At 42.4% G+C, this 18,169-nt stretch overlaps 1 protein-coding gene and 1 long non-coding RNA gene across 2 annotated transcripts in view; both read left to right on the forward strand.

Annotated features, from left to right (window-relative positions):
- The window catches only part of LOC105923771, a gene marked incomplete at its 3' end in the record, with an annotated part of 780,934 nt that overhangs the window by 678,533 nt on the left and 84,232 nt on the right, over positions 1-18,169 (forward strand). The window lies entirely within an intron of this gene.
- On the forward strand, positions 1,565-11,370 carry LOC118561506. Its single transcript, XR_004930084.1, has 2 exons — positions 1,565-1,891; positions 10,998-11,370. It is a non-coding gene; the product is annotated as an uncharacterized LOC118561506 (long non-coding RNA).

Here is an 18,169-nt window from a genome sequence, read left to right on the forward strand (position 1 = left end):
TGCTAAATCTATATCTAAATGTTAAATCTATATCTAAATGTTAAATTTAAATCTAAATGTTAAATCTATATCTAAATGTTAAATTTAAATCTAAATGCTAAATCTATATCTAAATGTTAAATTTAAATCTAAATGTTAAATCTATATCTAAATGTTAAATGTTAAATGTAAATGTTAAATCTATATCTAAATGTTAAATGTTAAATCTAAATGTTAAATCTATATCTAAATGTTAAATCTATATCTAAATGTTAAATTTAAATCTAAATGTTAAATCTATATCTAAATGTTAAATGTTAAATGTAAATGTTAAATCTATATCTAAATGCTAAATCTATATCTAAATGTTAAATCTATATCTAAATGTTAAATGTTAAATCTAAATGTTAAATCTATATCTAAATGTTAAATTTAAATCTAAATGTTAAATCTATATCTAAATGTTAAATTTAAATCTAAATGTTAAATATATATCTAAATGTTAAATGTTAAATCTAAATGTTAAATCTATATCTAAATGTTAAATTTAAATCTAAATGTTAAATGTTAAATGTAAATGTTAAATCTATATCTAAATGTTAAATTTAAATCTAAATGTTAAATCTATATCTAAATGTTAAATTTAAATCTAAATGTTAAATCTATATCTAAATGTTAAATTTAAATCTAAATGTTAAATATATATCTAAATGTTAAATGTTAAATCTAAATGTTAAATCTATATCTAAATGTTAAATTTAAATCTAAATGTTAAATGTTAAATGTAAATGTTAAATCTATATCTAAATGTTAAATGTTAAATCTAAATGTTAAATCTATATCTAAATGTTAAATCTATATCTAAATGTTAAATTTAAATCTAAATGTTAAATCTATATCTAAATGTTAAATGTTAAATGTAAATGTTAAATCTATATCTAAATGCTAAATCTATATCTAAATGTTAAATCTATATCTAAATGTTAAATGTTAAATCTAAATGTTAAATGTATATCTAAATGTTAAATTTAAATCTAAATGTTAAATCTATATCTAAATGTTAAATTTAAATCTAAATGTTAAATATATATCTAAATGTTAAATGTTAAATCTAAATGTTAAATCTATATCTAAATGTTAAATTTAAATCTAAATGTTAAATGTAAATGTTAAATCTATATCTAAATGTTAAATTTAAATCTAAATGTTAAATCTATATCTAAATGTTAAATTTAAATCTAAATGTTAAATCTATATCTAAATGTTAAATTTAAATCTAAATGTTAAATATATATCTAAATGTTAAATGTTAAATCTAAATGTTAAATCTATATCTAAATGTTAAATTTAAATCTAAATGTTAAATGTTAAATGTAAATGTTAAATCTATATCTAAATGTTAAATTTAAATCTAAATGTTAAATGTTAAATGTAAATGTTAAATCTATATCTAAATGTTAAATTTAAATCTAAATGTTAAATGTAAATGTTAAATCTATATCTAAATGTTAAATCTATATCTAAATGTTAAATGTTATATCTAAATGTTTCGAAAATATGCAAATTGAACACGCCCCCTATCGGGTTCACGCCCACACCACCAACCTTGGATCAGCCATGAGATCCATCTGTGGAGGACACTGGAAACATGCCGCACAGACGGCTGACAAGGCAACTTCCTATAACTATATAACTTTCTCCCTTTAACGGCAAAGTTTCTTGTTTTAATGAGAGACTTATCTTGCTTAAACGACATCATTTTCGTCTCATAACAACGCAACATAACCCGGCATCAGCTCGCGGGATATTTGAGTGTCATGGAGAAGAGGAGAGACGGAGGGGCGCCTTTTATTACTTTTTAAGAAGTCGTCATTTGTCGGAGGAATGTATTTCTGCACTGAGGAGTGACAAGGTAAGTCATAAATATACAGCAAGTCCTCTACTTGAAATTTGACCAATTCGGCAGTTATTTATAGTTAACAACTCTGCTTTGGATACACTTGCATTGCTGTAGTACAGTCTCTGGCTCTGTTTCAGGGACGTGCAGAGGGGGGGGCGGAGGGGGCTTGAGCACCTGCCCCTTTGCCCCTTGGTGCCCAAAGTGCCCTTTTGTCAGGTTTTTTTTTTTTTTTTTTTTTTTTTTTTTTTTATGTGTGGTGTTTGTTGGTGTGTGTGTGCATGGTGCATGTCCAAAATAATAATAATTTAGATCTACCGTGGCTGGTTACATGATCCACATAACGTACCCTCACTCTGCCCTACTTTTCCTCTCGCAGCTCCCAGCTCCGCTGCCTCACGCTGGCCAATCTGTCCTGCCCACTGAGCTATATTATACACTGGAGTGCTAATCACCGTCTGTTTGAACGAGTCGCTTTGAAGCCACCAGCCGCCATATTGGTACTCCCTATTTCCCCCCAGTAACTAGGGAATATGTGCGCTACAGCATCGAATAACGAGGATTTTCTCATGTTCAGGGGGGCTTAAGACTTTTAAAATGTCAAATGCCATATACTTTTATGTTATGTTCTAAAAATATCAAGTACTGAGAAAGTTATGTGCTGAAATATTTTGCATTTTATTCATTTAAATATATATGTTTAACATTTCTAAATATATAAATAACAATGTACAAAAACATATATTTACATATGTGTATACATATATATACATATATACATGTACACATACTTATATATACATATATATATTTAATATGAATAACATGTAAAATATTTCAGCACCTAATTTCCTAGTAGTTAATAGTGTTAGTACATCCACTGACTGTAGAATTACCTGTGAAATATTTTGACACAGTCAGAAAACTGCTTGTTTTTGCAACCAAATCCTATGGGATTATGTGAGAGTAGTGAGTAGCAAGATGGCGGCCAGTGACTTCAGTTTTTCGGCAAAATCAGCACTCCAGTGTATAATATAGCTCAGTGGTCCTGCCCACAGACATATATACGTAGACGCGTCATAGGGCGCAGGTTCGCACGTCAACGTCACCGCCATATTGTATGTGGCAGAAAAAAGTTGAGTTCTGTTGTAGTGAACGTGGATCTGAGAAGATGATCATTCCTGTGCTGCAATAAATACACACACAAACACACATACACACACACAGACACAGACACATATATATATATATATATATATATATATATATTAGGGCTGGGCAAGTTAACGCGTTAATTTCGCGTTAACTCATTAGACTATTAACGGCGATATTTTCTTTAACGCGCGTTAACGCATGTTGCTCACATGCTTTTATTTTGTGAAGGTCTGTTGCTGCGGTGTAGGGGTTTGAATCAGAACAGTAGGTGGCGATAATGCGCCAATAACCTCGCTGTCAGCCCAGCCTCAGATTCCAAGAGGAAGAAAGGTGCTGGCCGGAAAAAAACACAGCTGACATGCGGAAGGCGGTGTTTCCCGCAGGTACCGCGAGCGAGCTTAGGCGAGGCGAGGCAAGGCGGTGAGTTGGCGGCCGGAACAAGTTTTGTGCGGAGCGGAGCGGGGGGGGGGGTCTGCATCGACGCCGTCGGTGAAGTCGCTTCTCGTTTCAAAGTATCCATGTATTTTTGCCTGTTTTCCCCCTGCCATTCACTATATGCGCGCGAGAAAGCAACAACAAAAAACCGCGTGTTAACGTCAAATAAACGTAAGCATATCGAGTTAGCAAGCATTTCAGTTTAAAGTTCTTCCAGCATCGAATATGACAGAAACAAGTTAGTTGTAACCACTGCCAAGTTAAACTTTGGTATTGAACATAAAATGGTAATGCTGCTCCCTGCTGTTACCTCAGAAATTGCCTGTTTTTGGTAGATTTTTTCCCCATAAAGAGAATTCCCTGTCAGTGGCAATAAGCTTTAATTTATTATTATTGCTATTTTTTGTTTTACATGTTTAAGTTGAGCTTTACACTAAATATGTGTTACTGATAAGTGCTACAAATGTTACAACACTTTTGTTCATATGGCAGCAGAACATTAAAATAAAAGTGCTCTTTACACTACTTTTGAATTCATTCTTGGAGTTTGTAAATACAATGCGATTAATCGCGATTAATCGCGATTAATCAGTGCGATTAATCGCGATTAAATATTTTAATCGTTGCCCAGCCCTAATATATATATATATATATATATTTGTGTGTGTATGTGTTATGAATATAAGGATCAATTTGTTAAATCTAAACATTGTGGTCTTCATTATTTCATAAAACCGTGTCACATGTGAACCTTTAGGAACAGACTTTTTGGGTGAGTATTAAAGAGGTAAAATTAATAATATGAGAAAAAATAAACAAACAAACACAAAAGTGATAATGTTATGATAAAAACATCATATTATGAGAATTAAGGGGGAACATTTCCAGAATAATCACAGTTTGCAGAATTATTTCACTCCTGGACCAATAGGGCCAGGTTAGACTATTTTAAATTTTTTTATTCTTTATGAGAATAAATTCAGGAGAATGAAGCTAAAGGGATACTCTTTCTGATTGGCTGTTTTCTAGTCTGTCCGTGTGCGTGCTTGCTTGGAGCGGAGATTTCAGTTTTACAGTTATCATACAGGAATACTGTGGTTACCACAATTAATACTAGGCCACGGAACTAGTCCCAGTTAAGAAACTAATTATCTGCAGTAAAATAGGTGAAAGCTGCTGAGTGCAGTTCTGTAAAGAAGCAGGCGAGAGAGTTTTGATTTATGGAACTTGAGAAATGTAAGTAACCAACGTTAGCATCTCAAAATAGCATCTAATTCTGAAGTATAATGCATTTATCAACAGAAACCTAATCTGTTTTATAAAACTAAATATTTTGTGCCAGGCTGGAGTTCTGAAGCCGGCTGGAAAGATGGAAAAGCAAAGACTGTAGACTATTAAAAATTCTGATTCTTAGCCACAGCTGCCTGAAAAAGAAAAGGTGAGGGTTTCCCTTTTACCAATATTTTGTTGCTATTATTGTTAAATTTTTTTGTTGACCCTCTGATGCAGTTCAGGTATAAATAGCAGGTGATATTTCTTTTATAAGATATACAACACAACAACACTATATGCTGCCTAAACAACTGCTATATTTTGTTTAGACTTTTACTTATTTATAATAGCGTAATTAGGATTTCACAAAATGATAGTGCTATTTATTTCACTATTTCTACTTCTAGAATTAGAATTACGACAAATACAACCGAGGAACACTATTTACATTGCTTTTATTGTACAAAGATTTCCACACTGTCTATTAGTAAATTAGTGCAAACCAGGGGCGGAGCTAGACATTCTTATCATCAGGGACTTAATCCATAAAATATTACTTCATTACGAGGGTAATTTGGTACACCAAAAAAGTAAAAAGTATTTAATCTGTTGATATGGTCGTAAAATTAATTTAATATAGGCCTTAACATATCTTAAAGTTTTATCTGCTGTTCTTTATTAGTCTTACTAGTATATACCAATAGTATGTGGTTCTCATTTGAGTGATGAAATGGACAACCACTCATGAAACAATTCAGTTTTGGTGTCACCAATCTTACTTAAAGTACAGTATTGGGTCCTCCATGCTCCTTATGTATTAAGATTTACTGCACATTTAAACATCGACAACTCACTATTGTTAGGGAAATAATTTAATTGTCTGAGAAGATGTAGGTAAGGAGAAGCTGTTATCTACTCTTCAGATATATGATGTAAGAAATGTGTTTGGAATGTTGCAGATGGTAAAAATTGATAGGTCTCTGTTGCTGGTAAGTTCAAATGCAAACTTTTTCAAAGTGGGAAAAAAGTCTCAATTCAACGTTCATCAGATCGGGCGCTGCTTTATAATTTATAATAATAATAGAACTTTATTGATCTCACAATGGATAAATTCACTTCTGCATCTTTACCCATCCCCTTGGTGAGCAGTGGGCTGCCACTGTGCGGCGCCAGGGGAGCAATCGGGGTTAAGTGTCTTGCTCAGGGACCCAGAATGGTAGTCTGTGGGAGTTGAACTCAGAACCTCTGGGACCCAAGATCAATGCTCTAACCACTAGGCCACCAGATTAACAAAAAGCATCTAGTGTGTGTCGTGCTTATAAAATTTGTATAAATGTAGTAAGAAATACTGCTTTTCTCTTTAGACAGAAGAAACGCGCCCTGACGCTCAAGTCAAGCATAAAGAAATAGGAGCATGCATACTGCGTAGGACCAATGATGTCAGAGCAATGAAGTGTCCCTAGGGTTAAAGTTCAAATCAAAGTTCAAATCAAACCTACGCCCTTGATTCCATGTTACATTCTTTATAGTATGGGTTGGTACATTTCAGCAGGATGTATAGCAAGGTATGTTTCTGTATCGTGTTTTAAATCCGTGCCCCATGTGCCCCCTTTTAACTTTGAGCACCTGCCCCTCCAACGGTCTCTGCACGTCCCTGCTCTGTTTACACGGTGAAAACAGGTTTGCGTTGCCTTTGTACTCTCCATTTACACACTACAAGGTTTAACTGTTGCATGGGGGGGGGGGGGGGGGGGGGGTTCAGATATAGCTGTGGGTTTATTTACAACAGTTTGCAGCCGAAACAGTCCTCCGCCAGCCGCTGTTTTCTTCTTCTGGGCAATTTGACCCGGAGCTTCAAAAATCACAGCGCTACTAGTGGTGCGGCATGGGAATTACACCATTTAAGTACTCTGTAAACAGGGCCTGTGACCATGGCCGCGGGAAGTGGGGGTGCTGCAGCACCCCCTAGTGGCGAGAGGTAGATAAAAAAAATATTAAATAGTGCTGTCAAACTACTAAAAATTTTAACTGCATAATTTCAATAGTTAACTCAAAATGCGATTGATATACTCAATAGCATATTTTATCTTTTTATTTCTGAAAGTGTAAAGGCTTATTTGGGCATTTTAATATGCAATTTTGCAATAAATGACACTAGTAAAAACATGCTTGTACAAAAAAATACATATTATTTTTTATTTTCAAGCACTTTTCAGAATTGGAATGAAAACGTCCTGGTGGCATAAAATGTTAAACTCTGGCCTATAATGGGCTAAATAACTAATCATAACGCCCTGATGTTTACACAATGTGTAAATAAACATTACATACCGAAATATTTTTTTCCCTCTTAAACAAAGACAGACATGGTATTGAGCATTTACATATAAAGTAATTACCAATTTTACATTTTAGAGACAAAAAATACAACAAATTAACAAGCATTAAAATATCGGTTGGGTTTCTACAATGTTTTCAGCGTGTAAAAAAATAATCTTCAAAACCAATGTCTGCTCAAAATGGTGATCTGCACCGCGTAATCTACTTTTAGCAGTTATCCTCAGTTATTGCAACCGTAAACTGCAGAAAATACGGACAGAGCTTTACTCCCTCGGTTCCTATGTCAGTCAGAGGAGGATGCGCTGCAGCGCGTTATGAGGCGGAGGGATATGTCCGTTGGTCATACTCTGTAGTGCGGCAGCGTCACTTAGTTTAGAGCCCAAATAAACGGCATCACTCTCAGAAACAAGCCGACAACACTGCAACCCGCGACTCATGAAAGTTACAAACAACTTTAGAAAAAAGAAGTCCAAGGTCACATGAAATAAACGTAGAGCAACATAGAGCGCGGGTCTGTTTTGCTAGTCTCTAGCATTCTGAGAACTAGGAAAATCACCGAGGGTAAAAAGAAAGAAAGAAAAAATATATATCCGGAGAGCGCTGCGGGGAAACAAAGCATTAACGCGCGTTAAAAAAAAAAAAATAAAAAAAATATATATGTTTTGTTAACGCATTAATAACGCGTTAAAACTGACAACCCTAATAAATAAAATACTTTGCACAATTTATAAATTTCTTATAACTATTTTAAATGATTTTGAAAAGTTCATGAAAGTTACGTTGTCATGGCAACGTCAAGTAAGCTAGTGGTCGCCGAGTAAAGAGCTATCCCGCTCGCAGCAGCAGACTAGTACATTTACAGAGTCTAATGACAAAAAAAGAGGAGAAAATATGGCACAAAAACGAATTTCGGATTTTTTTGGAAAACCACCACCAGTTAAGAAAAATACTTGTACAGTAACCACCACGATGGAGAGCAGCCGGAGTGAGGAGACTGTCCGCCCGCCTCTGATGGCAGGTGCACTGGCAGGCCCAGCCCCTACACCCGCAACTCAACCAAGCGTATTTGAATTAGAAAAGCCCTTCCAGCCAACATCCGGGTTCAAATTTCCTGCACGGCGTTGTGGTAATGAAACATTCTCACGTTCTGTGGCACCGGCTTGGTTTGCTAGATGGCAGTGGCTGCATTATGTGGAAGATACTGATCACATTTTGTGTTTTGTTTGTCTAAAAGCAATTGGAAAAAAAGTCATACCAAGAGACAAATTTAAGAAAGACAACCCCTTCATAAATGCCGGCTTTTCAAATTGGCGTAAAGCCACTGAAAAATTCAATGAGCATGAGAAATCAGAGCTGCACAGCGAGTCAATACAAAAGTTGGCGGCTTTGGATGACATCCCCATAGATGCTCGCTTATCCAGCGCTCATGCCAGAAAGCAGGCTACTGCCCGACACTGTTTGGAGCTTCTCTTCAGGACCATCCGATTCCTTGGCAGCAAGGGAATTGCCTTCAGAGGCGACACAGCACGTGAAGGAATACTATATGAACTGATGCTGGAGCGCACCTATGATCTTCCTGAAGAAAGAAAGTGGATAGAAGGAAGAGACAACTGGATGTCGGACACTATACAAAATGAAATAATTGAAAAGTTTGCTCACGCTATCCACAGGGAAATTGTTGCCCGCTCATCGCACTGCCGATTTTATGGCCTTACAGCTGACGGCACAACTGACATTAGCACCACTGAGCAGTTTTCCTGCAGTCTGAAATATGTTGACAGCAGCCTTGAGCCTCACACTGTGTTTTTGGGATTTTATAACGCCCGGGACAGCACTGGAGAAACTCTTTTCAGTTGCATCAAGGATATTTTTTTAAGGCTAAACATCCCTATTGAACGCATCGCAGGATTTTGTTTTGACGGAGCAGCTAATATGTCAGGGTGTTTTTCAGGCGTGCAAGCTCGGCTTAAAGAGGTAAACCCGCACTCACTTTATGTGCATTGCAGCAACCACTCCCTGGATTTGATTCTCCAAGAAGCAGCGCGGGAAGTGAGTCTTGTGGCCGATACTTTGAACTTTGTTCAGGGTGTCTCATCCGTCATAAGAGAGTCATCAAAGCGAAAACAACTCTACCAATCATTTTTTGGCTGTGATGAGGTTGCTGTCAACATCTTAGGCCTTTGCCCAACAAGGTGGTGTATTCGTGACATGTCCATTAAACGCGTCACTGCAGCTTACCCTACTCTCCTGACTACACTGCATGAGCTGAAGGATGACAAGAGTGTCAGGGGGGACAGCAGAGCAAAGATCGGGGGACTCTACAAACAGGCTTTAAAAGGAAGAACATATTTTGGTCTTTTGTGCTGCCACGCCCTGTTCGAGCCCTGTGAAGCAGTTGCCACAAGCCTACAGAGTGCCACAGCAAGTGCGCAAGGTGCACTGGAATGTACAGGTGTGCTGAGGGAACAAATAGCCACGCTCCGGGATGATGCAGTTGTGGACAAGCTGATCCACAAGGTTGAAACCTGCGCATCACAAACCTCCCTGAAAATGCCAGACATCACCACCACTAGAGTGAGCAAAACCCCAGCTCGCCTTCGCCAAACTACAGAGCCAGAGGCAGTGGCGCATGGCACAGAAACAGTGGATTGGCGATGCAGCTTTTTTGAAGCTATTGATTTAATATCAGCGGAGCTGGACAGACGATTTGATCAGGCCAGTATGAAACTTGCCGCAAGGCGAGAGAGGGCTGTTGTCAAAGCAGCAGAGGGCAGGAGCACCAATCTGGAAGCCCTTCAGCTCCCAAAGGAGCTTGACACAGACCGCCTTGAACTCCAGCTCAAAATGCTTGGGCCAAGCATCGCCAAGCAGCTTGCCGATGTCACAAAATACAGAGGATCTAAGTGTGTCACAGTCCAAGATGTAGCATCATGTCTGACTAAGCTCCAGCCACAAACAAGAGCCATGTTTTCAGAGACAGAAAAACTGATTGAGTTATGTCTGTGCTTACCCATCTCCGTGGCCTCATCCGAGCGCACCTTCTCCACCTTGCGTCTTTTGAAGACATGGGTACGTAGCACCATGACCCAGAAAAGACTCACACACCTTTCACTGATGCATGCCCACACAAACATCCTGAACTCCCTGGACATTTGTCAACTCATGAGAGACTTTATCTCCACGACCCCAGAACGCACCTCAACATTTGGACACCTTTAACCAGGGCACCCTGACTGTAGCGCAAAGTAAGAGCCTGGTGCCACTGCTCACATTCATATCTATTCGTGCAGTTTAACGTAACCGTAGTATTTTCGAGTGTTATTTTGATCTTGTGTTCTTTGTGTAATGGATGTGGAGATGTTCAATAACGTTTAAATAGTATAATAGTATAATTATTTCCTTGTGGTTTGCTTAAAAGAATTTTGGAGCTGGCAGAGTCCCGTGTGATATAAACACAGTGACTTAGGTTCATGCCAGCTGACCAAATCTACGTTGTTATGGTGTTGTTGTGAAGTTTATTTAATGGCACTTATATTCACCGGAGAACTGATGATGTCTGTGTGTTACAGACACTGGTTAACAATAAAGTGCATATGACAATAAAGTAGTAAATCTCAATCTATTTATTTATTGTATTTTAAATAGGCATATTGTCTCATAGGTCTTTTGTCCAAAAAAAAAATAAAGATTTCACAGCACCCCCTGTTCAAAATTACTTCCAGCGGCCCTGCCTGTGACTGCAAATGTTCTACATGGATGTTAATGAGATACAGATAAGGATAACCAGCTTAATATTTTTAAAAACATGTCATGCATTTAATCATAAATTCTGCTGTAAAGATTAATAATCATGTGCTTAAAAGAGTCTTTTTAGTTTTTTACGGTTTTTATATTAACCATAATTTCATTGTGCTTGTAGACTGACATATCAGCTATAGCAAGCATGGATGAGAGCTTGGCCATCTATATTCCCACCTATGCTGACAGAATTGCCACCCAGAGATTTTGCTTCGAGTTCCAAGGAAAAGGTGAAAGAGATGTCCTTCAACAGACGTGGCTTGAAAAACTCTTTACATGCAAATCTTCATGGAAAAAGTCCAATTTGATCTAAAATGTTTTTGGTTTCAGGTTATATCACTATGTAATATATTTAAAAAGAAAGCTTACCATTTGACTCAAAATGTGTTTTCAAGAACATATGGAAGTGAGCCACAATAGAGTCAGTTAGCTTTTGTTTTTGTTGACAAAGATATAGAGCAAAAATACTGATTAAAAAGATTACTCCAACAACATTGTGAAATACAATTTTTTGAAGTGAAATTATTGCTGTTGCTATTAAGCTTTTTTAAGGTAAAAAATTTTAAAGCATGTGTTTAAACTGTGTCAGAACTTAGCAGACAGCGCCATGCAGTTCTCTGCTGGCGCTGTCCCCTCTGCTCTCTCCACAGGTGACTGCAGCTGACTGGTGGGCGGGGCGCGCACACCTGTGGCTCGTTCTGCGAGTCAGCGCTGGAGCATAAGAGCAGCGCTCAGACAGCCGGTGGATGCCTGAGTGTTAGCATCAGTGGTATGCTTGTGTGGCCACTGTCTGTCAAACGATTATTGCTCGCATCTAATCAGTGCCTCTTGTCCTCTCAGGTTTCCCGTGCCTTGATCCAGCCGTGGCGCTTATGCACTCGTCTTGCCAGACTTCAGAGGAAAACCAGTCAGTCCGACTCGCCAGATTCCACCGGCTGTCCTCGACCACCTCGGGCGCTGCTCGGACCTCCCCTTGCTCCCTCAGCTCACCGCCGCTCAGTCACCAACCTCCATCAGAGCCGAAAGCGCTAAGTTCCTCCTCCGCTCCACTTCCCCCGGTCCGGTCCCCGAACCTTGTGGTAAGCGCCCCGCCCCTCAGTCCGTTATTTCCCTCACCGCAACCCAGCCTAAACTTCTTGTTTCTCTCCCTAGATCCTCTCACCCCGGCTCCGTTCAGCCTTAAATTCTGTGATCAGCCAGCTCCGCTCCTGTAAATAAACCTTTAAACTGCTCATTGTTGTCCCAAGTGTCTCTCTGCATGTGGGCCAAATACGTCCGAAACATGACAGAAGAACACTCAGGCCAACAATCTGACCCAGCAGGGGCATTTGAGACGACTTTAACAGCCCATCAGGAGCAGCTTCAGACCCTCCACATGGCCGTGCAAACAACACAGAATCAGTTGCAGGGGCTGGCAGCTCAGATCAGTCAACTATCTGACACTTTCCGTGCTACACTACAGTCCGGCTCGGCATCCAGTGGTGCCCCTGAGCCTCAATCTGCCGATCCTCCCCGATCTGTACCTGAAAACTCAGCCCCTAGTCCAGAGAAATTCTCTGGGGATAGTGAGGATTGTGCTGGTTTTCTTTTTCAGTGTTCGTTAGTTTTTAACCAATCCCCGCAAAGATTTGCGCTAGATGAGGCAAAGATCTCATTCGTTTTACGTTTATTATCTGGGAAAGCTTTAAGATGGGCTGAGTCCCGCTTCCCAGACTGTCAGCTTTTCGGCTGCACTTTTGCTGAATTTTTGCAGGAATTTAAAATGTTTTTTTCCGCTGATTTCGACCCAGTTCAGCAGTCCCGACATCTTTTAGCCCTCAGGCAGCGTGGCAAGCGGGTCTCGGAGTTTGCTATAGAATTCCGCACCCTGGCGGCTGCTGCGGGCTGGGAGGCTCGCGCTTTGAAAACCGTGTTTTTTCAAGCCTTGGACGAGCCACTCAAAGATGAGCTGGCCCGCCTCGAGGAACCCGCCACGCTAAACGAATTGATCGCGTTAACAATCCGCTTAGACAACCGTTTAAGGACTCGAGGCAGGGGACGCGCAGAGAGGCCAGTCCTCTACCGGCCGCCTCCTCCCACACCTGACCGCGTACCCCTTCGCCCTGTTGCCACTCCTCCTTCCCCCCCGGAGCCCATGCAGGTGGGTCGGGTACGTCTGACTCCTGAGGAGAGGCAGCAACGTTTTGATGACAAACTATGCATGTACTGCGCGTCTCCTGAGCATTTTGTTAACACCTGTCCTGCTCGGCCAAAAGGGCGGGTCCGTCGTCAGTAAAGGGGAGGCCGGCGGACCACACTGAAGTTTCGCTCCCCGCATCTCCTAGGCTCTGCTTACCCACAACGCTGTTAACGGCTAACAAGAATTTTGCTCTATCCGCCCTGGTTGACTCAGGGTGCGACCTTAATTTAATTGACCAATCTTTTGTTTTGCGAGCCGGGATTGAAACTGTTCCTTTGTCTACCCCCCTCCAGGTTTCTGCCCTGGATGGGGGCAGTCTTCCCCGGGTAACTCAGCAGACCAAGCCCCTTGAGGTTGTTATCTCCGGTAATCATAGGGAGTTTATCTCGTTTTTTGTTTTCCCAGTTAAGCACGCTCCTGTCGTCCTGGGTTTCGCTTGGTTAAATAAGCACAACCCGCATATTAATTGGGCCGATCGGCGAGTCGAGTCCTGGTCCCAGACGTGTCTGTTTCGCTGCTTGCAATCTGCTGTCCCTGCGGGGCCCCCTTCCACGCCGTCTTTCGCTGAGGGTGACTCAGTAGATTTTAGTTTTGTTCCCGAGCAATATCATGACCTGAAATTAGTCTTTAGTAAGGCCCGGGCTGAATCTTTACCACCGCACAGACCATACGATTGCGCAATCGAGCTTTTGCCGGGCGCTCCCCTGCCTTCTAGTCGCCTTTATAACATTTCCCGTGCAGAGCGACAGGCGCTGGAGAAATACATTAAAGAATCCCTAGCATCTGGGCTAATCCGTCCCTCCTCTTCTCCGCTTGGGGCTGGGTTCTTTTTTGTCGGCAAAAAGGACGGATCTCTCCGTCCCTGCATTGATTATTCGAGGGCTGAACGCAATAACTGTTAAAAATAAATATCCCTTGCCACTTCTTTCCTCCGCCCTGGAACCGGTGCAGTCCGCCACAATTTTCACAAAATTGGATCTGCGCAATGCTTACCACTTGGTTCGGATCCGCCGGGGGGACGAGTGGAAAACAGCGTTTAAGACCCCACTAGGGCACTTTGAATACCTAGTGATGCCCTTCGGCCTGTGCAATGCGCCTTCAGTTTTCCAAGCCATGGTAAATGATGTCCTTCGGGATTTTCTAAACATTTTTGTCTTCGTCTATCTGGATGACATTCTGATCTATTCAAAGACTCTCGCTGAACACCAACATCATGTCCGACTAGTTCTTCAGCGCCTCCTGGAAAATCGCCTTTTCGTCAAGGCCGAAAAATGCGAGTTTCATAAGCCTTCTGTAGTTTTCCTCGGCCTCATCCTGGAGGGTGGGCGGGTCCGATCAGATCCGGAAAAGATCAAGGCTGTCATCGAATGGCCGGTGCCTGAAACACGGAAGCAGCTCCAGCGCTTCCTCGGTTTTGCCAACTTTTATCGCCGGTTCATAAGAGGTTACAGCCAGATCGCCGCCCCCCTGCACGCTCTCACATCCACCAAGGTCCCTTTCCGCTGGAGTGCCGACGCCGACTCGGCGTTTAATGATTTGAAGAACAGATTTTCTCAAGCACCTGTCCTCATTCATCCAGATCCTGCGAAGCAGTTTATTGTTGAGATCGATGCCTCTGACACCGGGGTTGGGGCCGTGCTCTCCCAGCATTCCAGCAGAGACCAAAAGATCCATCCGTGCGCCTTTTTTTCACGGCGCTTATCCCCGACAGAGCGCAACTACGACGTGGGAGACCGGGAGCTGCTGGCCATAAAGCTCGCTCTTGAGGAATGGCGTCACTGGCTCGAGGGGTCCGAGCAGCCCGTGGTTATTTGGACGGATCACAAAAATCTCACCTATCTACAGACCGCGAGGCGGCTCAACCCAAGACAGGCCCGTTGGTCCTTATTTTTCTCCAGGTTCAACATCTCCCTCTCCTACCGCCCTGGCTCCAAAAATCAAAAGCCTGATGCCCTCTCTCGCCTGCACGCACCCCAAGACTTCGAAAAAGAGCCGGCCCTCATCTTACCTCCCACCTGCACCGTTGGAGCGATACATTGGGAGATAGAGGATTTAATCCAGCAGGCTCAACAGTCTGACCCTGACCCAGGCAACGGACCCCCTGATCGGACCTATGTTCCCCCTGCTGTTCGTCCCCGAGTATTACAATGGGCCCACACAGAGAAATTCTCCGCCCACCCTGGTGTTCGCCGCACAACCACCTTCCTTTCCCGTTACTTCTGGTGGCCATCCATGTCCAGGGATGCCCAAGAATTTGTTCTAGCTTGCCCCGCCTGCGCACAAAATAAACCCTCTAACAGACCACCCGCGGGCCTCCTCCAACCACTCCCCGTCCCGGAACGCCCATGGTCTCACATAGCGTTAGACTTCGTCACCGGCCTGCCGTCATCCCAAGGCATGTCCACCATCCTCACTATAGTGGACAGATTTTCAAAAGCCTGTCATCTGATCCCCCTTCGCAAACTTCCTTCTGCTTTCCAAACGGCCCAGCTTCTGGTTAAGCATGTCTTTCGCCTGCACGGTATACCCCAAGACATCCTGTCCGACCGTGGTCCCCAGTTTATCTCCCGGGTCTGGAGAGAGTTTGCCTCAGCTCTCGGAGCCAGGTATACGCTCTCCTCCGGGTACCACCCCCAAACCAACGGCCAGACAGAGAGGCTGAACCAGGAGCTGGAGTCCGCCCTCCGCTGTTTAACATCTTCCAACCCGGCGGACTGGAGTAAGTACCTCCCCTGGGTTGAATATGCACATAATAGCCACACCTCCTCTGCCACCGGACTCTCCCCTTTTGAAGCCTCTCTTGGCTATCAGCCCCCCTTATTCCCCGCCAGTGTCCGACAGATTGCCGTCTCCTCCGTGCACCAACACATTCACCGCTGCCATGAGTTTTGGAATCAGACCAAGCAGGCCCTTCAAAGAACGGTGGAGCAGAACCGCAGGTTCGCCGATCGGAGGAGGGTCCCAGCCCCTTGCTACCGCCCCGGCCAGTTCGTTTGGCTTTCCACCCAGAACACCTCCATCCAATCCTCACACCGTAAATTGGCTCCCCGTTATTCTGGCCCGTACGAGATTCAGACCATAATCAGTCCCACGGCCGTCCGTCTGCGCCTTCCCTCACACTCCCGTGTTCACCCCACTTTCCACGTTTCCCAAATCAAACCCGTACGTTCCAGTAACCTGTGCCCTCCAGCCGAACCCCCTCCTCCCGCCCAAGACCACCAGGCGCGTCGGATCCGCAGGGTCGTGGACTCCCGTCGGCGAGGTAGAGGTTTCCAATACCTGGTCGACTGGGAGGGCCGCGGCCCTGAGGATCGGTCTTGGGTACCGGGTTCCTTTGTCTCTGATCCTGCCCTGATCGAGTCCTTTTTGGCGTCCCGTCCTTCCACTTCCTCTGAGTCGCCAGGTGGCGACCGTTGAGGGGGGGGGTGGTGTCAGAACTTAGCAGACAGCGCCATGCAGTTCTCTGCTGGCGCTGTCCCCTCTGCTCTCTCCACAGGTGACTGCAGCTGACTGGTGGGCGGGGCGCGCACACCTGCGGCTCGTTCTGCGAGTCAGCGCTGGAGTATAAGAGCAGCGCTCAGACAGCCGGTGGATGCCTGAGTGTTAGCATCAGTGGTATGCTTGTGTGGCCACTGTCTGTCAAACGATTATTGCTCGCATCTAATCAGTGCCTCTTGTCCTCTCAGGTTTCCCGTGCCTTGATCCAGCCGTGGCGCTTATGCACTCGTCTTGCCAGACTTCAGAGGAAAACCAGTCAGTCCGACTCGCCAGATTCCACCGGCTGTCCTCGACCACCTCGGGCGCTGCTCGGACCTCCCCTTGCTCCCTCAGCTCACCGCTGCTCAGTCACCAACCTCCATCAGAGCCGAAAGCGCTAAGTTCCTCCTCCGCTCCACTTCCCCCGGTCCGGTCCCCGAACCTTGTGGTAAGCGCCCCGCCCCTCAGTCCGTTATTTCCCTCACCGCAACCCAGCCTAAACTTCTTGTTTCTCTCCCTAGATCCTCTCACCCCGGCTCCGTTCAGCCTTAAATTCTGTGATCAGCCAGCTCCGCTCCTGTAAATAAACCTTTAAACTGCTCATTGTTGTCCCAAGTGTCTCTCTGCATGTGGGCCAAATACGTCCGAAACATGACAAACTGTACTTACTTTTCTTTCCATAGGGCATTATTTTTCTTTTATATTCTTTAAAGTTGATTGTAAAATAGATAAATGCTTTGAGCGCAATAGTGCCCAGATTTCTAACAACGACTTTTGTCATATGTAAAAGGATTTTCTCATGTTCAATTTTGAGATCCATGTATTCATCTTTTTAATACTCATAGATCATGTTCTAGTTTGGTCATCTTCTGGAGTTAGAGAAATTCCTTTCAAAAGGATCTTTCAGAGCACTTGTTAAAGGTACTTTTAATGAATGTTCTTCTGTGAGTTGATGTAACATTGCAATATAATGTTATGTTTCTAAGGAAAGAACGAGTTGGTTTGATCACAAACCATTGCACTTTATTTTGTAATGGGTTTTTACCAAAGATTCATTAAAATTTTTCATGTTACACGTAAGCATAGGCACTTTATTTTTCATCTCATTTGACCATATCATCATTGTCAAACAGTACATAACTTGGGTCTCAGTGTTCAGTAACAGAGAACTATAAGAGTCTTGCTGTTATAAATATAAAAATTATGTCTTGAATATGAGGAGCAGTGGTGGGGTTTACAGAACATGTCATTTAAACATTTTTTCCTACATGACAGATTACAAGGCAAATGTGAAGTTAAATTTCTTGTTATTGTCCTAATATATTTAGTAGCATATATTTGCTGTCACACACAACAAGAATCACACAAAATATAAAACCTGTTACCAAAATTCAAAAAATTATGTACATCATGATGAAACATTTAAGTACATGGGAGTCAGTGAAAACAGAGGTCTGTTTTTTATTCCTCCATCTGTATTTCTTTGACTGCTTTTTCTTTATTGGTTGTGGGGTCTGCAGCTGCCTAATTCTGACTGTGTGGGAAAGTGACAGGTTCATTCTGGACAGGCTCACAAGGTCATTTGCTCCACAAACTATTTTTTACAAGAAAATGTCACACGTGTCACAGGTTTGTGT

This window comes from Fundulus heteroclitus, unplaced genomic scaffold, assembly GCF_011125445.2.
Source record: "Fundulus heteroclitus isolate FHET01 unplaced genomic scaffold, MU-UCD_Fhet_4.1 scaffold_65, whole genome shotgun sequence".
NCBI classification, from domain to species: Eukaryota; Metazoa; Chordata; class Actinopteri; order Cyprinodontiformes; family Fundulidae; genus Fundulus; species Fundulus heteroclitus.